This window comes from Callorhinus ursinus, unplaced genomic scaffold (genome assembly GCF_003265705.2).
Source record: "Callorhinus ursinus isolate GAN/ISIS: 27379988/994484 unplaced genomic scaffold, GSC_fseal_2.0 scaffold82, whole genome shotgun sequence".
NCBI classification, from domain to species: Eukaryota; Metazoa; Chordata; class Mammalia; order Carnivora; family Otariidae; genus Callorhinus; species Callorhinus ursinus.
In genome coordinates this window covers 3,226,468-3,247,420 of record NW_027397144.1, presented here as the reverse complement: position 1 = coordinate 3,247,420, position 20,953 = coordinate 3,226,468, and the positions used below count along the sequence as shown (strand labels likewise).

Below are 20,953 nucleotides of genomic sequence, written 5' to 3'. Positions count from 1 at the left end.
TAAGTAGGCTCCACACCCAGCCTGGAGCCCAACACAGGGCCTGAACTCGTGACCCTGAGATCAAGACCAGGGCTGAGATCAAGGGTCGGACACTTAACTGACTGAGCTACCCAGGAGCCCCTAAAAATAAAATCTTTTAAAAAAAGAGTGAGGGGGAACCGGGGTGGCTCAGTTGGTTAAGCCATCTGCCTTCAGCTCAGGTCATGATCCCAGGGTCCTGGGATCGAGCCCCACAATGGGCTCCCTGATCAGTGGGAAGCCTGCTTCTCCCTCTCCCGCTCCCCCTGCTTGTGTTCCCTCTCTCGCTGTGTCTCTCTCTGTCAAATAAATAAAATCTTAAAAAAAAAAAAAGGGGCGGCGGCTGGACCCACCAGCCCCATGGGCCTGCCAGATGTCAAGAATCTAGTACCCGCCCTCTAGGGAGTCAGTACCCCCAATCAGACCTTGACGCCTTGTATGTCTCCATCCCTACCTGAACCCCCCTCCCCCGCCAGCCCCAAACACCCAGCTGCCCCCTGGGCCTCAACCCAGGTACTGCCAAGTCCTTCCAGGCACAAGGGCAGAACTCACTGCCCCACCCACTTGTGTGGCCATGTGACTTGCTTTGGCCAATGAAATGTGAGCAGCCATGACATGAGTCACTTCTGGGCAGAAGCTTTAAGAGCTGGTGCGGCCACCCTGTTTTCTTTTCCTTCAGCTAGAGGGACCTGCGATGCTGCAGGCGGTGGCCGAGTGAGAAATGAGATCTCTGATGTGTTAAGCCCCTAAGATGTGGGGCTCACTTGTTACCACGATGGAACTGAGCCCCCCTGCCTCTGATGTGGCAGCTGGCGTTCCGTGTCCCCTCGGTATGCTGATGAGCTCCTCCTGTGAGCCCCAGGGCTGGACCTAGGGTAAGAAGTGAAGCACTTCCCTCGGAAAGCAAAATTTAAGGGGGTGCCAAAGAACTCAATAGTCAAGGCAAATACTGTTCTTTTTTTTTTTTTTTAACATTTTATTTATTTATTTGACAGAGAGAGACAGCGTGAGAGAGGGAACACAAGCAGGGGGAGTGGGAGAGGGAGAAGCAGGCTTCCCTGTGAGCAGGGAGCCCGATGCGGGGCTCGATCCCAGGACCTTGGGATCATGACCTGAGACGAAGGCAGACGCTTAACGACTGAGCCACCCAGGCGCCCAAGGCAAACACTGTTCTAATGCAGTGTTTGAAATCATCAAAATTAATGCAAAATATCCATGATAAATAAAATAGAAACATTCTAAATGAAGATGGGGTCAGTCATAGTGATGGGCCGAGACATATTGGTGCCTGAGGCAAAGGGAAAAAAATCTATGGTGCCTCACTCATCTTGCTCTGGCCTCAGCCCTTGTAAACACCCGTGATGTTTTGCCTGGGGGCTTTCTAGGGCCCATGCGGATGCAGGTGGGAATTGGGAGGGAATCGACATCCCTGAGAATAAATCTGCATCACTTTTGATGGGTCAGTACGCGAGCACGCTTGCCCCTCATGTGGGATAATGAAAGTGCATGTCCTACACAGTCTCTCAGAGGCCCCCGGGGGTGCTGAGCCCCAGGTGTGTAGTAATGCACTTATTCAAACTCTCTGTATTTGCTGCCTGCCCCTCCCTATCTTGCTTCCCAGCTTCCCCACCCGTGCTTTCTAGGATCCCCTTCTTATAAAGTAGCTGCACTCCAATCCTTGTCTCAGGCTCTGCAACCGGGGGGAAGCCAACCCAAGGCTATTACATCGATTAGAATGTTTTTCAACACGGCAAACACTATAGCTCCTGATTTTCCTCCTGATCTCTGGTCAGACCTGGTGTGTTAGTGATCTATTGCTGTGTAACAAATTACTCCAAACGTAGGGACCTAAAATAACAGCAAACTCTTTCTGTGAGTCAGGAATTGGGTCTTGCTTCTCTGGGTCCTCTGCTTCAGGGTCCCTCACAGGCTGGGGCTGTAGTGTCATCTAAAGGCTTGGTGAGGGAAGGATCCACTTCCAAGCTCACTCAGGTGTTGTTGGCAGGATTCAGTTCCTCACTGGCTGTTGAGAAGTTGGCTCTAAACTCACCACAAGGGGGGGTGCATGGGTGGCTCAGTCGCTGAGGTCACGATCCTGGAGTCCCGGGAATGGAGCCCCATGTCAGACTTCCTGCTCAGTGGGGAGTCTGCTTCTCCCTCTCCCTCTGCTCCTCCCCCTGCTCACACTCACACGCTCTTTCTGGGTCTCTGTCTCTCAAATAAATAAATAAATAAATAAATAAATAAATAAATAAATAAAATCTTTAAAAAAAATAAAACAAGCTCATTACATGGGCCTCTCCATAAGGCAGCTTACAACATGATAGTTGCCTTCATTGGAGCAAGCAAGAGAGTGAGAGAGACATACAGACAGGCAGACAGTGGGAGCAAGAAGAAAGTCTTAATCTTTAGTAACCTAATCTTGGAAGTGACATCTATCAACTTTGTGCCATTCTGTTGTTAGAGGTGAATCAGGCGCAAGGTCCTGCTCATACTCAAGGGGAGGGGATTACACAGGGTGCCTATACCGGGAGGCAGGGATCATGGGGGTCCATCTGGGAGGTTGTCCCTTCTTAGTGTATGGCTCGACCACCATCTGAGCTGTTCAGGCCCCAAATGGGGGTGCCCCCCTCAGCGCCTCTCTTTCTGTCATCCTGTCCACAAGGCCTTCTACCCTGGCTCCGTATGGCCCCTCCTGCCTTACCTCCTTCCCTCATCCTTGACTGGCCATGTTGGTCTTCCTCCTCTTCTTAAAAGCTTAGTCCCACACAGGGACTCTTGTTCTCTCTGCCTGGAATACTCTGCCCTCAGACGTTGGCATGGCTTCTTCTTCAGGTTCTCTCACCAGACTGCCATCCAGCCGTCAGCTGGGGCTGTGGTCTTATTTGAAGGCTTAATCAGGTAAGGACCCACTTCCTCCTGGCTTTAGTTTCAACATGAAATCCTTAAAGATGTATTCCTGGTCCACCATAACATTTAACCCTGCCCAGTAAAGAGTTAACTCTGCAGGTTTGGGGTGCTTGAATCCCGCACATTCTGTCTGCAGGAGTGACCCTTACCCTGCTCTTGGGAGGCCATCTTTAAGCTCCCGGAGTGTCCTGCCTGATAGGAGTGTCTGTGTACCTACGACCTTAGCCATGCCAGATAGTCTATGTTCACAATATGATTTATGGTGAGGGCCTGGAGTCACCATGCAGTATCAGCTTGACCTCTAGAGGAAGGGAGTCTGAGGTCAGCCTGCCTATATCATCAATTCCCAGAAAGCCCGGGGGCACCAAGGTGAGTTTCCCTGGTTAGCAATACTCTGTGTCACACATTGCTGCTGGGAGAATCAAGGGCTGTCTGCATGACTCCACAGGGAGGGGACACCTGGAAGCTCATGCCTGGTCTTTCCCCGATCCTGCCCCATGCACCTTGGTCCTTGGCTGATTTTATTTTATTTTTTTAACGATTTTATTTATTTATTTGACAGAGCACAAGCTGGGGGAGCAGCAGAGGGAGAGGCAGAAGCAGGCTCTCCACTGAGCAGAGAGCCCAACGCAGGGCTCAATTCCGGGACCTCGGGATCATGACCTGAGCCGAAGGCAGATGCTTAACTGACTGAACCACCCAGGTGCCCCTATTTTACTTTATTTTTTTAAAGATTTTATTTATTTATTTAGAGTGGGGGAAGGGCAGAGGGAGAGAATCTTAACTAGCCTCCACACCCAACATGGAACCTGACACAGGGCCCGATCCTATGACCCTGAGATCATGACCTGAGCCGAAATCAAGAGTCAGATGCTCAACCCACCGAGCCACCCAGGGACCTGCCCCCCTTTGCTGATTTTAACTGTGTCCTTTCCCTGTAATGAATTGTGACCGTATCACAGCTTTTCTGATTTCTGTGAATCCTAGGAAATCATTCACCCCAAGAGTGGTTGGTCCTGGGGACCCCTGGATCAAGTCCGCAAGCCCCCAGCCATCCTCTTTGGATCTTTGTCACCCTTGTCACTGAATGGCATGTCCTTGTTTGTTTACTATTTCCTGTCTCTCTCCTCTGGTTCGAGGGCTCCGGAAGGCCAGGACCTCCTCGGCTGTCCCTTTCATGAGAGGCGGAAGAGTAGAGTGGTCGGGGGTCTGGTCCTGGCTCTGCCACTTTCTGGCAGTGTGGCCCTGGGCAGCCAATATCCCCTCTTTGTGCTCCAGTCTCGCCGTCTGTAAAATGGGAGCAGGAGCACTCACTCCTCCTTGGGAGGTGGGGGTGGGGGCAGGATTTATCAATGCCTGCAAAGGTCCTGGTAAGTACTAGCTTCTAAACATTGGTCACTCTGCCTTCCCAGTAGCTAGAGCAAGGTCTGGCTGATCAGTGCTCATAAAGAGCCAGTGAATTAGGGAGGCCCTTCTGAAGCCTTTGACATAGGGAGGCGGGAGGGGACCAGAGACAGCCCAGATGCTGGGGCGGAGGAGGAGGAACACAGAAGCCGGAGGATGGGAGCGGTGCCAGGGAGGGTCAGACGCCCACCCTATGGCTCTCTGGCCACACACAGGCCCTGCCAGGGGGCTGCCTGGGGAGCCGGGGCTGCCTGGGGAGCCGGGCCTGCTGTGGCCACCAGGGAGGAGGCTCATGGGAGTGGCAGGCTGGGTAGAGAGGGAGAGGGTGGGGAAAACCAAATCCCACGGTCATGGCTCGTAGGAGGAAATGTGTGGGAGGTCTAGGGGGCGGGGGGCGTCAAGGCGGCTGGAGCTGGGGCTGTGGGCAGGCGCCGGCCAGGCCCCAAAGAAAGTCTGTCTGTGCTGGGCGGCTGCCGGCCTGGCCTGGCCTGGCCTGGGAGGAGGTGTCTTTGCTGCCGGACACGCTGGAGATGCTGCCAGATGCAGCCCTGGCCCCCAGGAGGAATGTGCCCCCCTCCGCACCCCCTGCCTCTAGACTCTTCCACATAAGGCTTTCGGGGGTGCTCAGGCCACATGAGTTCAGGACAAAGGAATCAGAAGCACATGGACTGGATTCTCCAGGGAGGAGAAGTTCTGGAAATGAAGACTAAAAGGAAGAGAACAGCCAGAGGGGTACTGGGATCAGACTTGGGAGGCAGCGGGAGGAGGTGCCTGGCTCAGAGCAGCCTCCATACCATGTGGTACCCACACCCCCTGAGCTCTCAAATTAGGGCCATGCCTCGGGTGCCATGAGGGCCTCATATGTGGCCGGGGCACCTCCCTCTGCCTCTCTGAGCCTCCACTTCTTTCCTTAGTGGCCCAGACGCTCAGCTCAATATGCTTGGAGTAATCCACGTCTCTCTCTGTCTCTGTCTCTGTCTCTCTCTCCTGCACCAGCAAACCCTGAGGGCTCGACTTTCAAAATCCAGCCAGAATCCACCTGCTTTTCACTGCCTCGAGGGCCCCAGCCTGGATCAGCCCCATCATATCCCACTTGGATCAGTGCAGTCACCTCTGTTCTGGTCTTCTGGCTTCCACACACCCTCCTCCCCACAGCTGTCCCCCTAACAGTGACCAGAGGGTGCCCTTGAACACCTGAGTCGGATCCTATCCCTTGTCGACTCAGGGAACCCTCCCCGGCTCCCATCTCTCGCAGAGCAAAAGCCAGAGTCCTCCCCATGACCCACAAGGCTCTGTGTGCTCTCCGCACCCCCTCCCGGCCCTCCCCTCCTCTCTCTCTTCTCCTCACTGGCCCACTGGCTTCCTCACTCTTCCTGGCACGCTCCCACCCCAGGGCAGCACTTACAGCTCCCCCTGCTTGCTGCCCTCCGCCCCTAGGCCCCTACGTGGCTCTCTCCTCACTTCCTTCAGGTCTTTACTCAGACATCACCTCCTCGGAAAGCCTCCCCTGACCCCCAACTTAAAACTGCACTCTCTCCATGCCTACCGTATTTTTCATAACACACCCCCCCACCCGACGCTGCAGATTTTACTTCTTGAGCTGGCTTCCTGTCTGTCTCCCCAGGACAATGCCAGCTCTGTGAGGGTGGGGCTTCTTGTCTGTTTTGTTCCCTACCCGCGTGTCCCCCGTGTGCAGAATAGGGCCTGTCACCGAAGCCACCTGTTGGTTTAATCAACCCAAAGCTGACAACCCCATCTGCAGATGGTTGGAGCAACTTTGAAATCGCTTTATCAAGGTGCAATTTACTTAGCATATAATTTGCCCGCTGTCTGTATACAGATAAATGATTTCTAGTAAATTTGCTGTGTTGTGCATCCATTACCACAAGCCAGCGTCTGAGAACACTTCTATAACCCCAAAGTTCCCTGCCCCCATTGCCGTCCCTCTCCCTTCTCCTCCCCTGCCCCAGGCAACCACTCATCTGCTTTGTCTCGTAGTATTTTGTGTCTGACTTTTTAAATGCAGTATTTTTTTTTTAAAGATTATTTATTTATTTGACAGAGAGAGAGACACAGCGAGAGAAGGAACACAAGCAGGGGGAGTGGGAGAGGGAGAGGCAGGCTTCCGGCTGAGCGGGGAACCGGATGTGGGGCTCGATCTCAGGACCCCGGGATCATGACCTGACTTGAAGGCAGACGCTTAATGACTGAGCCACCCAGGCGCCCCGATGCAGTATGGTGTTTTAAAAGATTTTATTTATTTATTTGAGAGCGAGACAGGGAGAGAGAGAGAGAGAGAGAGAGAGAGAGAGAGAGACAACGAGCGGGGGCGGGGGGGGGGGGGGGGGGGAGAGACCGCCAGAGAGGGAGAAGCAGACTCCCTGCTGAGCAGGGAGCCTGACTATGGATGGACCCTATTTTGTTTTTCCATTCACCTGTTGATGGACATTTGAGTTGTTGCCACCTTTTAGCTACTGTGAATAATTCTGCTGTGAACACTTGTGTACACATATGCTCTCAATTCTGGATTATATGGTCGATGTACGTTTAACTTTTTAAGAAACTGTCAGATTGTTTCCCAAAGCGATCCCCACCAGGAGTGGTGGGTTGGCTCATCCTCCACATCCTCCCCAACACCAGGTATCATCGGCCCTTCTTACTCCAGCTGTTCCAAAAGCTGTGTGCAGTGTATCTCGTTGTGGTGTTACTCTGCATTTCTTTACCGCCTGGTGATGTCGAGGATCTTTTCCTATCCTTATCTGCTCTCCAGAGATCCTCTTTGCTGAACTAACCGTTCAAATCCTTTGCCCATTTTCAAATTGGGACTCTGGTTTTTCTTGTTGAGGTTTTAGAAAATTATTTTTCAACTGCTTGTTGCTGGTACAGAGAAATAGAATTCATTTTTGTAGATTGACCTTGTATTCAGGAACCATGCTAAATTCACTTAATCCCATTTGTTCATCAGTAGATTTTATTATACCCCCCAATTATCTAATTTCTTCACTCACCAATGGTGATGGTTTTATTTATTTTGATCCTTACATGTTGTCTTGTCTTTTCTTTCTCTGTTGCCCTGGCTGGAAGCCTCTAGTGCAATGTTGAAAAGAAGCAGTGATAACAGCTAGCCTTTTCTTGTCTTGATCTCTGGGGGGAAATCTTCCACTATTTTCACAACTAAGTTTCATATTTGCTGTGGGTCTTTCTTTTCTTTTCTCTTCTTTTTCTTTTCTTTTTTCTTTCTCTCTCTCTCTCTCTCTCTCCTTCTGTCTTTCCTTCTTTCTTTTTTTGTAGGTAACATATCAGAGTGTAGAAGTTCCCTCCTGGTTCTATTTGATTAGAGTTTTAAACATGAACGAGTGCTGAATCTTAGTATTGGGTTTGAGAACTCTTTATATACTCTGGATACAAGCCCCTCATCAGATGTACAATCTGCACTTATTTCCCCCTTAGGCTGTGGTTTGTCTTTTCGTTCTCCTTATGTCTTCTGAAGGGCACACATTTTCATTCTGATGAAGTCCAATTTACCAACGTTCTGTTTCATGGGCTGTGCTTTTGGTGACATACTTAAGGAATTTTTGCCTAAGCCAAGGCTGCAAAGATTTCTTCGTCTGCTTCATTGTTTTCGGTTTTCCATTTGTCTCTACGGTCTGTTTAGAGCTACTTCTTGTGTAGGACGTGACGCAGAGCCTAAGTTGTTGGCCTTGTTCTTCCTACTGCAAGTGTCTATCCTATTCTCAGAGGGGCGCTGTTTGTGTTTCTCACGGAGTTAACAGTTGGCTCCTGCTCGCCTGCCTGGACCTCTCCCGCCGGGGCCCGGGCAGGGTTGCAGAAGAGAAAGCCATAGGAGCCTGCCCAACAGGATGTTGCCCAACCCTCTCAGGGCTGAAATCCAACCTCTAGGGCCCTTATTGGCACTTTCATCGGCAGTTCTGACCGAGCCCGACCACAGGGCCTGCCACTCCACCCTTGTCCTTTCCAGGGGCTTGGGGCTTACCCAGGAGCCTTGATACCCAAACCGAGCAAGGTGTCAGCAGGGCCAGCAGACCCCTGGGTCTTTTTGGAGGGGGCAGCTCCTGTCTCCTCAGCATTCCCTCCCGGTGTCGGCCCCTCAATGACCCAGTTTCCCTCCTCCCCAAAACCTCAGGGTAGGTTGTGGCTTCCTGTGCCCCCAGCCACACCTGTTCCCACCAACCTGGAGAGGGCAAAAGGCAAACATTCCTAGCGACCCTGCCCAAGCGTGTCCTGGATCGGGGTGGGGCTGGGGGCTCCCTAGCTCATGGGGAGCGGAGCCCAGGAGTGGTCTGTCCTCCCAGCCCCTTACCTCACCCGTGCCTCTCCCCATGGGCCCTGGTTAAGGGCCACAAACCAAACCTAGGGAGACGTGGGGAGGGGACGGCAGCAGGCGGAACTTCGGAGGCCATGGGGGATAGAGAACCAGCCTTTGGTGAAAGACGAGCTCACAGTGAGGTGAAACTCAGTCATTTTTACACATCGAATCTCTCTCTGTATGTATGAGGGCTACTTTGTTGGTCTGACCATCCATTCTTCCTATGACCACCAGAGTCAAGTCAGGTCCTGTCCCGCCTCTGCTCACAACGCTCTGTGGCTTCCACCTTACTCAGGGTAAAATCCAAAGCCCTCCCGAGGCCCACAGGGCCCCTGCATGATGTGCCCTGTCGCCCCTCTGTCACCTCCCACCATCTGCCTCCCACGCTCCCTCCAGCCACACAGGCCTCCTTGCCGTCCCCCAAACATACCGGGCATGCTCCTACCTCGGGGTCTTTGCATGGGCTCTTCCCTCAGTCTGGAACACCTTTTCCCAGATATTTTCCACTCCTTCTGTCTCAAGTCTTTGCTAAGATACCACTTCCTCTTTAAAGTCTCAGCTCCCAGGGCGCCTGGGTGGCTCAGTCGGTTAAGCGTCTGCCTTCAGCTGGGGTCATGATCCCAGGGTCCTGGGATCGAGATCCATGTCAGGCTCTCTGCTCAGTGGGACCCTGCTTCTCCCTCTCTCTCCCTCTGCTTGTGCTCCCTCTCTTTGTCAAATAAATAAATAAAATCTTACAATAAATAAATAAAGTCTCAGCTCCCTTCCTCTCTTTTTTCTGCTTGAGGTTTCCCCACAGCACACATTGCCTTCTGGTAACACTGCCATTCACTGTTTGCCTGGGCGGCCAGCCCCACGAGGGCAGGGGTTTTCCGCTTTGTTCACTGCGGTACCCCAGCACCCGGGCCAGCGCCAGGGACACAGTAAGCGATCAATAAACACTTGTAGAACGAAGGGTCTCCTCTCCCACCCTTTGCCCACTTAAGTCTGATGGGGCTGAACCAGCACCAGGAGCGGTCACATGACTCAGGCCTGGCCAATGAGCACATTCCATCCTTTCTGGCCACAGTGATTGGTTTCTGAATGACATGTGACCCCAGTCTGTCCAATGGGAGGCAGACACTGGATTTTTGCTAGCGCTGTTGGAAAAGCAGCTTTCTCCTTTTTTTCTGGAGTTTCTTGGCTGTTGAAAGCTAAACCAGAGGTTGCTGAGGCCGTCTTATCCCCATGGGAAATCGCTGCCTGAGCGTAAAGCTCTGCAGAGGAAAGCTTAGTTGAGAGGGGGAGGTTACTTTGTGTGAGAGCCTGGATTCAGCTTTTCCTGAAGCCAACATTCTTTAGATTTTTTTTTTTTTTCTTAAGCCGGTTTGGGTTTGGATTTTTGCTGGCGACTGAAATAGTCCTGACCAATCCATCCATCTTTCCTTCCTTCCTTCCTTCCTTCTTTTCTTTATTTCATCCCTTTCCCTCTCTCACCCTCCCTCCTCTCTCCTCTTCCTCCCTCCCTCCCTGTCTTCCTCCCTCATCCCTCCTTTCCTCCCTTTTTTTCCGTCTGTCTCTAATTTAGTCCTTATCCTCACCCTGGCCTGAGCCCCACCTCCACAGCTCAGCTGAGTCCAAACTAACTTTTCACCTTTCCCAGAAACAGCCCTTCTGCACCACTCCCTCCCCTTGCCTTCCGGGGCTACCCCTCTCCCATCCTGTGTGCATGGGACTATACCAAATGGGGCTGTGAATCCTGGCTTCCCCCACCACAGGGCTGTGTGCCCTTGATAAGTGACTTCACCTCCTCTGTGAAACGGGCATGACAGCTTGACCACCGTTCCCAGGTCTGCCTTCTCTCTGACCTCTTCTGACTGCCTGGTCACGGGGGCCTCACCTGCCTGCCTGCTCCGGCTCACCGGTCCTTCACTTTGCTCAGAATCCCCTGAGTCTGTCCCGTGACCTGCAGAGAGTCCCAGTGCATCCTGGCCTCTGGGGCCACCAGTCAGCGGCCAGGACTCTCAGGGGACTCTAGATATCATGCCCGTTTTACAGATGAGGAAACTGAGCCCCAGGACACCCAGCCAAGATATAAACAAGGCAATTTTTCAGAGGGATAAAAGCATGATAGGTTGGAGAATTTCCAGGAAAGGGAGTGGTTCCTGGGGAAGTAGAATAGGCAGGGAAGCCTCCCTGGAGGAGATGACTGTTTAGGATCAGAGCTTCCCAGACATAGCCTTATCAGGAGGAAAGTCAGCCAGGCACAGGGAACTGCAAGGGCAAAGGGCCCTTGAGTTGGGAACCACCTGAGGTGGGAACCAGTTTGGTACGTTTAGGCTCCAGCTCAGGGATCAAGAGGAAAGCAGGCTCTAATATTCACATTGCTAAAAGGCCTGGTAAAGGGCACTGGGAGGAACAGGGTGGCCGGTGGGGCTGGGTGAGCTCCCTCTGAGGGCTGTCACCTCAGTACCACCAGGGTTTTCTCCAGGAAGACAGCCATTTTTGATGTGCTTAATTCTGTTCACTCTTGGTGCTTCGTTCACAGTGCCTTTGCCCCCATTTAACAGATGAGAAAACCAAGGCTCCAAACAAGCCCCCCAGGCCTGGACCCATCAACTCTAGCCTCTCCAGGAATTGCAGCTCCCCAGGTAGGACAGAATCTTCGAAGCACTGGAGGCTCACATGGGTCCGTTGGGGCCTTAAGACCAGCCTTCGGCCTCCTCCTCTAGGAAGTCTTCCCAGCTTTTTCTGGCCCCGGGCCTTCCCCTTCTCTGAATTCAGCTCTTGCCTGTGTCAGGCCCGGCAAATGGGTTCTCTGAAGGCAGACTGGTGGTTTTGGGTTTTCCCAACTCTGCCAAGCTCACCACATACCTCCATACAGGGAAACTGAGAAGATCCAAAGTTGGGGTTGGAGACAGGAGTGGTGGAGTGGGTGGGGGCCTGGCAGCTTCTGGGAGGGGAAATATTTTGGTTCTCCAAAGGCTCGAGAATTGCCTGATTCCCAACCGATTAGGGGTAATTAACCCTTCGAAAGGCAGTAATTAAGTCTGTGCCTCTGAAACCATAATTAGAAGCTCCAGGAGGCTCCGCCCCCTCCCCCAAGAGTCAGGCAGCCCCCACAGCTGAAGCCAGCCGGGACTGGAGGCCTGGTGACGGAATCTGTTCCCCTCATGGGGCTGAGTGAGACCCATAGCTTCCCTCATGGCACCCAAGGCAGGGACCCGGAGAATAGCATTCATGGAACCTAACCTTTTCCCTGCGCAGTCCTTTTTGGGGTTGTCAGGCAACGCGGGGAGACTTTGTTCTTGGAGGGCACGAAGGTAGGGAGATTGGGCCCAGCTGGGATCTGGGGTGTGGGGCTGGGGACAACCCTTGAGAACTTGACTGTCTAGCTGAGGGAAGCTGAGACAGAGACTCCAGCTTTAAAAGGGGTTGAGGATGCCAGGGACACAGGCTGGCTACAGGGAGGATGGAGGAGTCCTGGGGGCTCAGAGAGGACTGAGGAGGCCCTCTTGTGGGGGTGCTCACCTCAGCCGAGAGGCATTGGCCCCAGGAGCCAGGCTGGCTCTGTGGTCCCTGGGTCTCCCATTGAGGCAGCCAGGGGATGAGGTGGCAGCTTTGCCAAAAGAGCCGACCCCCAGTCCCAGTGTCCATGAAGTGCCTGGCATGGGGCAGCTGGTACCCAAAGAACCTTGAGACATGCAGGTTCATGTTTTGCCTCTATCCCAACAATCTAGTCTGTGGCATCCCCAAGGGGACGTTTGGGGCCAACTCTGGGTGCCTCCAAGCCCTAGGCCACTCCCTGCACCCCATTTCCTCTGCAGTACCCCCTTGGTGGTGGAATTGGAATGAATATCGTCAGAGGCGAAGGCCCAGGAGCATGAGGTGTGGCACGGGGACTGGCACTTTTCTCTGTTGGGGGACACCTGGTCCCGGGCTGGCGTTGTGGATGGGGTGGGGGTGGCGGGAGGGTATCTGCGTGGAGCTGGATGATGATGGAGCGCTTTCGGCCCAGAGTGACGTTTACTCCCCACTTGGTAGTGTGGGGTCAGATTTGCCTCCAAAAGGGGCCTTCACATCCTACCCCACCTCTCCCTCATCTCTCAGCTCTGGCCACCCTGTCATCCTTTGTTGTCCAACATCCTAAACTCCTTTCTGCCCCAGGGTCTTTGCACTTACTGTGCCCTCCACTGGACGGCCTTGCCCCAGTCTTGGCATGGCAAGGGCCATATCCCTCTCAGGCCTCCGTGCAAACATTGTGGCCCCAGAGAATCTCCCCGCTCACCTTATCCAGAGCAGGCCCCCCTCTACAACCACTAGTTACATCCCTTTGTTTACTTCCTCCTTTAAAACACTTTACCAGAGATGATCTCATAGGTTGTTGTCTCCTTCCTCTTCTGTCTTTGCCGTATGATGGTAAGCTCCAGAAGGGCAGGGAGATTTAACTGTTTTGTTCCTTCTGTGTCCCTGAATCTCCGTATACAGTAGTAGGTGCTCAATAAATGTTTACTGTTGGTGGTGGAGGGTTAAATGGAAGACAAGATGAAGTGTGGGAACAGCACCCGGGAAAAGCCGGACGTAGAGGAGAATTTCGTGGGCAGGGGGCCGCTTCCAATACCTCTCGGGGCGGGGGTGGCCCCCAGGTACCCTGCTTGGGGAGAAACCCCGAGAGGCGACCCACTTTCCCAGAGTCGCACGCACCTCCCCCTGGTGGCCCACAGGTGGCACTCGCTCCCCGCGCTGCAGCGTCGGGAAGCAGAGGTGGGAAAGTCCCAGCTTCTGGTGGTGGGGGAGGCACCACCATTTAGCCCACTCCCCTGTCCGCCTCCTGGTGTCAAGCCCTGACCCCGAATTTGGACGCGAAGCCCTGGGACGCGGCTCGGCGGGGCCCGACTCCTGGGGCCTGAGAGGCACGGGGATGGTATGCTGAAGGGTGGGGGGGGGAGCTGAAGGCTCCCCCAAAACTAATTAAGCAGCTCCATGCTTGGGAGAAGGGGGGACGGGTGGAACGTTCACTCTGCGTCCATCCCGGCTTAATCCTGTTCACGCCAGAGGCGGGCGGAATGCTTGGCCCTCAGTGGGCCCTTGAGGCACACTTGTGGAAGAGTGAGTGGGCAGATCCCCATTTTGCAGATGGGGAAACTGAGGCTCAGGGAGGCTACATGGCTCGCCCAGGTTCACAGAGCCAGAAAATGGTGAGGCAGGGGTTGGAGTCCCAGGTGTGCCCGACTGCCGGGTCAGCTGGTTTAAAAAACACTGAAAAGTGGATTTCTTAGTCACCCAAAGTGATACAGGAATCCCTTTGGAAAGCAAAAGTCTTCCCTGACCCTCCTCACCTCAGCCCCCAGGTGGTGGTGGTGGTGGGGGGGTCCCCTTCTAGCCCGCTTTCTCTGTCTACACATACTGCAGGGGGCGTCTGGATTTCTAGCTGCGTCACTGGGCACACACTTCCCCTCTCTGGGCCTGTTTCCTCGCCTGTAAAATGTGCATAATTGTCAGTGAACTACCTCCCCACCCCCGCCACCCCCCATCTCCCCCCACCACCAGTGGTTGTGAGGACTGAATGAGTTATTCTCACGGAAAAGCCCTTGGAGCAGAACCTGGCGTCCAGGCTGCCTCCAGACCGTGCAGGTCCCCTCTGGGGGTCTATACATCCCAGTGGGAAACATACCAGGCTGGAATGTGCCAGCTACCACTCTAGTACGAGGGCCTGGCCCGCAGTGCCTCTCTGGTCTGAGGCGGCCTGTGAATCCCACCGTGTGTCTGCATTTGGCTGAGGTGTGTGCACACTCAGCTCTTTCCACGTGGGGGTCAGTGGGTGTGCCAAGGTGTACGATCCACTGGGTTCCCGTAGGGTTTCTCAACCTCAGTACTGGACATTGCAGATCAGATATTTGGCCTTTCCTTGCTGGGGGGGCAGGGCTGTTCTGTGCCCTGTAGCCAGTAGCATCCCTGCTCCTCAACTGTGGCAACTAGAAATGTCTGCAGAACTTGTCACACGTCTGATGAGGGGAGAAATCACCCCTTTGAGCACTCCTGCTGCGTACCCTGCTGGCATGTCCCCGCACTGGTCAGTGTGTATTTGTGCATGTGTGCTTCTCTGTGCCGTCTTGGTTTGGCTCCCCCCCACCCAGAAGCATGTTCTGACACAAGGATGGGGGGGGAGGGGCATATAGTTTATTTGGGAGATAAAATAGATATTTGTGCATTTTCCCCCAAATGCATATGGTGAAATCCTAACCCCCAAGGTTAAGACGCTATTAGGAGGTGGGGCCTTGGGGAAGTGATTAGGTCGTGAGCGTGGAGAGGGGATGAGTGGAATTAGTGCCGTTGTAAAAGAGACCCCACAGAGCTCCTTCGCCCTCTTTCTGTCCCGTGAGGTCACAGCAAGAAGGCGGCTGTCCGTGGGTGCAGAAGAGGCCTCTCACCAGAACGCCACCATGATCTTGAACTTCCCAGCCTCCAAAACCGGGAGAAGCACATGTGTGTTGTTCATAGGCCACCCAGTCTGGAGTACGTTGCTACAGCAGCCCGAGACACCGGCAGGGACCTTGGGGAGGGGGAGAACGAAGGGGGCTGAGGGCCCCTGGGAGACCATGTAGGCCGTGCACCTGCCAGGAGAAGGAGTAGGGGCATTTTTCCACCAAGTCCCTTCTGTGGTGGGCCAAGGGCTGCTCCCGGGGGCGCGCATTCCAGCAGTCCTGGCTCCCGGCCATGTGCACGGCAGTGGTCAGGGCCCAGATGTGGTCGGGGCTTGGCAGCATCTGTGCGGGGCGGGGGGGGGGGGGGTCCTCCACCTTTCCTGTGGCTGGCTGCTCCTGGGGGGGGTCTCTGGGCTGCCTGGGCTGGGCTGTGCCAGCCCACCCTGATTTCCGCAGCCGGCTGTGTGTATATTTGGTGTGCCAGTGTGTGTTTATTTGCCGTGCATGTGTTTGCGTCTGTATTTATCTGGCGCGAGTGTGCACGTCTTTGTTTTCCCTTCTGCTCCGTCTCCGCAAACGTGGGGGAAACTTCTGTTTTTAATCAGGGGCCAGAACCGTCTCGTCACCATGCTAGCAATGGCGTTATTAATCAGGCTGTTTGGAAATGGTCTTTCCCGAGTGTTCCCTGAGATCGGGCCTGGGGTGCCCTGCCCTGGGGACCCACCCAGAGGTAGCAGCAGCAAGGAGGTGCCCTGCCCCCTCCTCATGTGTCCGAAAAGGGAAACTGAGGCACCTGGCTGCACCCGTGAGCAGCCAGGGAAAGGAAGTTTTATGTGCAAAGCGTTTTACATGCATCAAAGCTTGATGAGTCCCCTCCCTGTCACATTTAAGAAAAGGAATTCTCATCCTGTTTACAGATGAGGAAACTGAGGTTTGGGGGTGGGACCCAGAGCTGATGGGTTTCCAAGGCTCATCTCTTTGTTCTTTCAAATGGCAACCACTGGGGCGCCTGGGTGGCTCAGATGGTTAAGTGTCTGCCTTTGGCTCGGGTCATGATCCCAGGGTCCTGGGATTGAGCCCCACGTCTGGCTCCTGGCTTAGCAGGGAGCCTGCTTCTCCCTCTCCCTCTGCCCCTCTCCCTGCTCATGCTTTCTGTATCTCTGTGTCTCAAATGTACAAATAAAATCTTAAAAAAAAAATGACAACCGATTTTTTTTTTTTAGGATTTTATTTATTTATTTATTTGAGAGAGAGAGAGAGAGAGCAAGCACAAGCCAGGGTGGGGGGTAGGGAGAAGCAGAGGGAGAGGGAGAGAGAATCTGAAGCAGATTCCATACTAAGGGTGGAGTCCAACATGGGGCTCCATCTCATGACCCTGAAATCCTGACCTGAGCCGAAACCAAGAGTCGGATGCTCAACCGACTGAGCCACCCAGGCGCCCCTCAAACAGCAACCACTTTTGAAGCTGTCTGGGGCTGCTTGGTCCTCACCTGTGTCTCAGTGTCCCCTTCTAGTCACTAGGAGCCCTTCTCCACTAGCCAGCCCGAGCCAGTCTGAATAATCCATGTTTCTTGGCAGGGCACCAGCTTTCTCATATTTTCCGTTCTCGGATGCTCCAGGCCCAGGGGCCTGGCTGGCTCTGTGAACACAGATATTAATTAGCATTAATTAATAACCCCTGAGGAGTGAGGGAGCTGCCTGTCGATCCCCAAGCTCTGAAGGACCTGGAGGCTGACTTGGGTCCCTGGTGTGTGGCAGCTGGAGCCTGAGGTGGGCCCTGAGGTGGGCGAGGGGCTCTACCCCAGCTGCTGAGGCCCGGCATGCTCCAAGAGCGGGGTCTGTCGATGGCCCCAGTAGACAGCCTTAACCTCCGGAGCCCAAACCCCAGAGGCGGAGACTTGGGCCTTGTGAGGTCCTGTGGCGGCAGAACAACAATTGGGCTGGAGGGGACCCTCACCCCATTTGCCAGGAGATGGAGCCCGCGGTTCCCTGAAAGGCCACATGTTTGGCTCAGATCCCCACCCTGGCACCTACTGTGTGCCGTTAGTCAAGTTACTCATCCTCTCTTTGCCTTGGCCTCCTCGTTTATGACATGAGTGTAATTTCTGCCTTGCAGATTGTTGGAGAAAATAAATGACCGTGTGTGTATTTCATGGCAGACCCACACTGTCACTGTGGAAGTCATAACCAGTAGCCACAGCGGGCCTGGAAATAGGGATTCACTGTACCTAGGTATCAGTCTCCCCATCTGCAAGATGGGGCTAAGGCAGTATGAACTTTGTAGGATTCTTGCAAAAATTGAATAAAATAATGCCCCTAAAATGATTAGGACAGTACTGAACACATTGTGAGCTGAAGCAGAGAGAGAAGAAGCCAGTGTGATTGCGCTAAAGCACGGAGGTATGGGGTTGGGGCAGTAGGGGGGTGCCTCCTGATTCAGGCCAAGTCTGATCACAGAAAGGGAGTCAGACCACACTTGTGATTAGTCCCCGGGTGGTGTTGCAGGGGGCTGAGCTGTGTCTCCTCAAAAAATATGTCCAGGTCCTAAACCCCAGTCCCTGGGAATGTGACCTTATTTGGAAATAGGGTCTTTGTTGGTATAATCAGTTAAGTCGAAGTTAGGTCATCCTGGATTAGGGTAGGCCCTGAATCCAGTATGACTGGTGTCCTTATTAGAAGAGGGGACAGGAACCCAGAGAAGGCCACGTGAAAACAGAGGCCGAGATCGGAGAGAGGTGGTCACACACCAAAGAATGCCACCGGCTTTGGGAGGCCACAGGAGGCCACCAGAGGCCGAGGGGGGATTCTCCCCCTGAGCCTCCAGGAGGAGCCAACCCTGCCCACACTTGATTTTGGACTTCTGGCCTCCAGAACTATGGGAGAATCAATTCCTCTTGTTTACAGCCACCCAGTTTATGGTACTTTGTTTTGTCAGCCCTAAAAACCCAAGATAGGCATCTATCTGGGTTTTTTTTCTGAAGTCATGTGGTGTCCCACAGCACCGTAGCTGATTTCCTCATCCTTTGTGGTTGGACACATGGGCTGTTTCTCGCTTTGCATGGTTGCAAACAAGCCTGCCAAAACCACCCTGGCTCCCACCTCCATGCTCAAAAGCGCTTATTCCCGGGAGGGGAACTGATGGTGGAGGGTTGGAACAGTGCCCATTTTAATGCACACTGCCAAGTGCCCCTCCCAAAAGTGCCAGGAAGTTTACCCCCACTCTGAAGGAGAACACCCCAAGAGTTTGTTTCAAATGTGGGTCAGAACTGCCCAGTGAGGCTGCAGTCTTGTTGAAATGGTGCTTCTGTTCTAAGGAGAGCTGCAGAAGTATTTGTGACCCATCCTTTGGGTGCTGTGTAGGGAAGACACTCTCTTGGACTTCCCTGAACCTCAAGGGGGAGAAGGGGGAGAGATCCTGGATGCAGTGGATTCTGGTGGGAGGGGAGCCCAGAAACGGGTAAGGGAGAGAGGAAGCAGGGAAGGGAAGGGAGGGCAGTCAGTGAGGGTGTGTTCACAAGTGAGTTTCCACTGCTAGCAAGTGGGGCTCAGTCCTGCTGGGCTGCTGAGACACCAGGTTGCGCACACCCCTCAGAGCTTTCCCACCAGGGGACGGGGGAGCCGGAGTATTTGTCCGCCACTCCCCATCAGTCATTGGGCAGGGGCTGCTCCAGCCGTGTGTTTGCTTTCCAGAACGTTCTGCCGGCCCTGGGAATGGTCCGGCTGCCAGGGGCTGGCTGTTTGAAGAAGGGGGTCAGCATGCCCAGGAGTGCCGCGGGGATATGGTTGGTTGCTGGCATTCTGGGAAAGCAGAGATAGACGACAAACAGAACAAACACATCACGGGGTATGTTTGGAGAGGGGGGATGTGTTGAAAAAGAATCAGTTAGAGCTGGGCAAAGGTAAGGTGACAGTGCTGTAGGTGAAGGTCCTTAACACCAAGCTCCACACCCAGGAGGAGACTAATAAATAAACGTCCCATGCTTCTCTCTAGTCTGTGAAGAGATGGCAAGAGGGAGGGAGGGTGGGAGAAGAGAGAGAGAGAGAGAGGCTGGCCGGTGTGGAACTGGCACCTGGGCAGGGTGGGGAGGGAGGGAGGGAGGGAAGGAGAGGCTGGTAATGATGCTGAAAAGTAATCGGCCCTTCTCTCTGGGAGGCAGTGAAACTCTAATTAGAATGAAAATGTGGTTTAATGAGGATGAAAACGGTAATTGTGCTGGGCAGCACGGGTCCCTACGGTGCCGCTTTCCCAGGGGGCCTCTCTGGGCCTTGGAGGGGCTGAGGTAGGGACACTGAGATGAGGAGGGGCATTGGTGCGGCCTCAGTTTCTCCCCTGAGGGTCCACCCAGATGGCACCAGGTAAAGACTGCTGTGCAGGGCCCCACCTGCCCCTGGGGCTGGTTCCAGGTGCCCCCGGGGGCCCTGCTTTTCCATCCCGCACCTTATCCTCAATAACAATACGGCAGTGACACTGAAACACTGATGTTGTTTATTGAGCACCTACTATGTGCCAGGCACCGTTCAACTGCTTTACAGACGCTAACTCACATTATCATTAAAATTATCCCCATTTTGCAGATGATAAAACTAGGGTGCCGAGAAAGCATATAGAAGAGTATATTAAAAAGAGGGTGACAAACGTAGCTCCAAGTAGCCAGGGGCTTTCTTTCCTTAGCCAGGTAAGTGCTGGGGGCACCAGGGGTTGCCAGCCTCCAAGGCCAGGGACCCCTCGTACAGTTTCCCCGACCATGCTTGAGGTGTCACCCATTCCTCTCCATCTGCTACTGACGCTCTGCTAGAGGAGGTGGGCGTGACTGGGTGGGAGGTGGGCGTGGCTGGGTGGGAGGTGGGCGTGGCTGGATGGGCCCTAGGGGTGCCTGGATTTGCAACACCTCTGACCCTGGAGGAAAGAGGAGCTGTCAGCCATTGTAGTGGGCTGTAGAACTGGGACCGAAACCTGGGGCTCCTGACTCCTAGGCCTCAACTTTCTTGCCACGGAAAGCTGAGGTGTTGTTCAAATGAAGGTTTGGATAAGACTGAGGTTTATAAAACTTCAAGGTCTCCATTTTTGCTTCTGGAGGTACCAATAATACGGAGTCTGCAGCAAGGACACATCAGAACAAAAACATTCATTGAGGCCAGGTGGGCAATAAAGCAGACTTGTCTCGCCCTTCAAAGTGATCCTAGGTCAAGAAAGATTAGATTCGGGCGCCTGGGTGGCTCAGTCGTTAAGCGTCTGGCTTCGGCTCAGGTCATGATCCCAGGGTCCTGGGATCGAGCCCACATCGGGCTCCCTGCTCAGCGGGAAGCCTGCTTGTGTTCCCTCTCTCGCTGTGTCTCTCTCTGTCAAATAAATAAATAAAATCTTTAAAAAAAAAAAAGAAAGATTAGATTCTTGGCCACATATATGGCAGATAAAATTTTCAGGATCTTAATATACAAAGAGCACTTATGAATCAATAAGAAAAAGACAAATATCCCACATGTGAAATAGGCACAGGGCATAAATAGGAGGCTCACAAAGGAATGATAAAAAGTCACCAAACTTCTCTCGAGGATGAACAATCTAACCATTTTATCAGCTAAAGACTCAGTTTTAGGGACGCCGGGGTGGCTCAGTCAGTTAAGTGTTTGCCTTCAGCTCAGGTCCTGATCCCAGGATCCTGGGATCGAGTCCTGCATCCACCCCCCTGCTAATGCTCTCTCTCAAATAAATAAAATCTAAAAAAAAAAAAAAAAAAAAGACTCGTTTTTACTTGTCAAGCTTATCAGCATGTGTGAAATTTTGGGGATGCACACCTGTGCACTCTCATGGGCATGTAAACTGATACAGCCTTCGTGGAGGGTTGTTCCAGAACTTCGTATTAAGCATTTAATTGTGTGAACTCTCTGA

At 53.4% G+C, this 20,953-nt stretch overlaps 1 long non-coding RNA gene across 1 annotated transcript; it reads left to right on the top strand.

The window, feature by feature from the left end:
- Positions 1 to 666: 666 nt before the first annotated feature.
- On the top strand, positions 667 to 16,256 carry LOC141371626 (uncharacterized). The gene is made up of 5 exons (XR_012376715.1): positions 667 to 893; positions 2,854 to 2,919; positions 3,491 to 3,631; positions 11,187 to 11,289; positions 15,022 to 16,256. It is a non-coding gene; the product is annotated as an uncharacterized lncRNA (long non-coding RNA).
- The last annotated feature ends 4,697 nt before the right edge of the window (positions 16,257 to 20,953 follow it).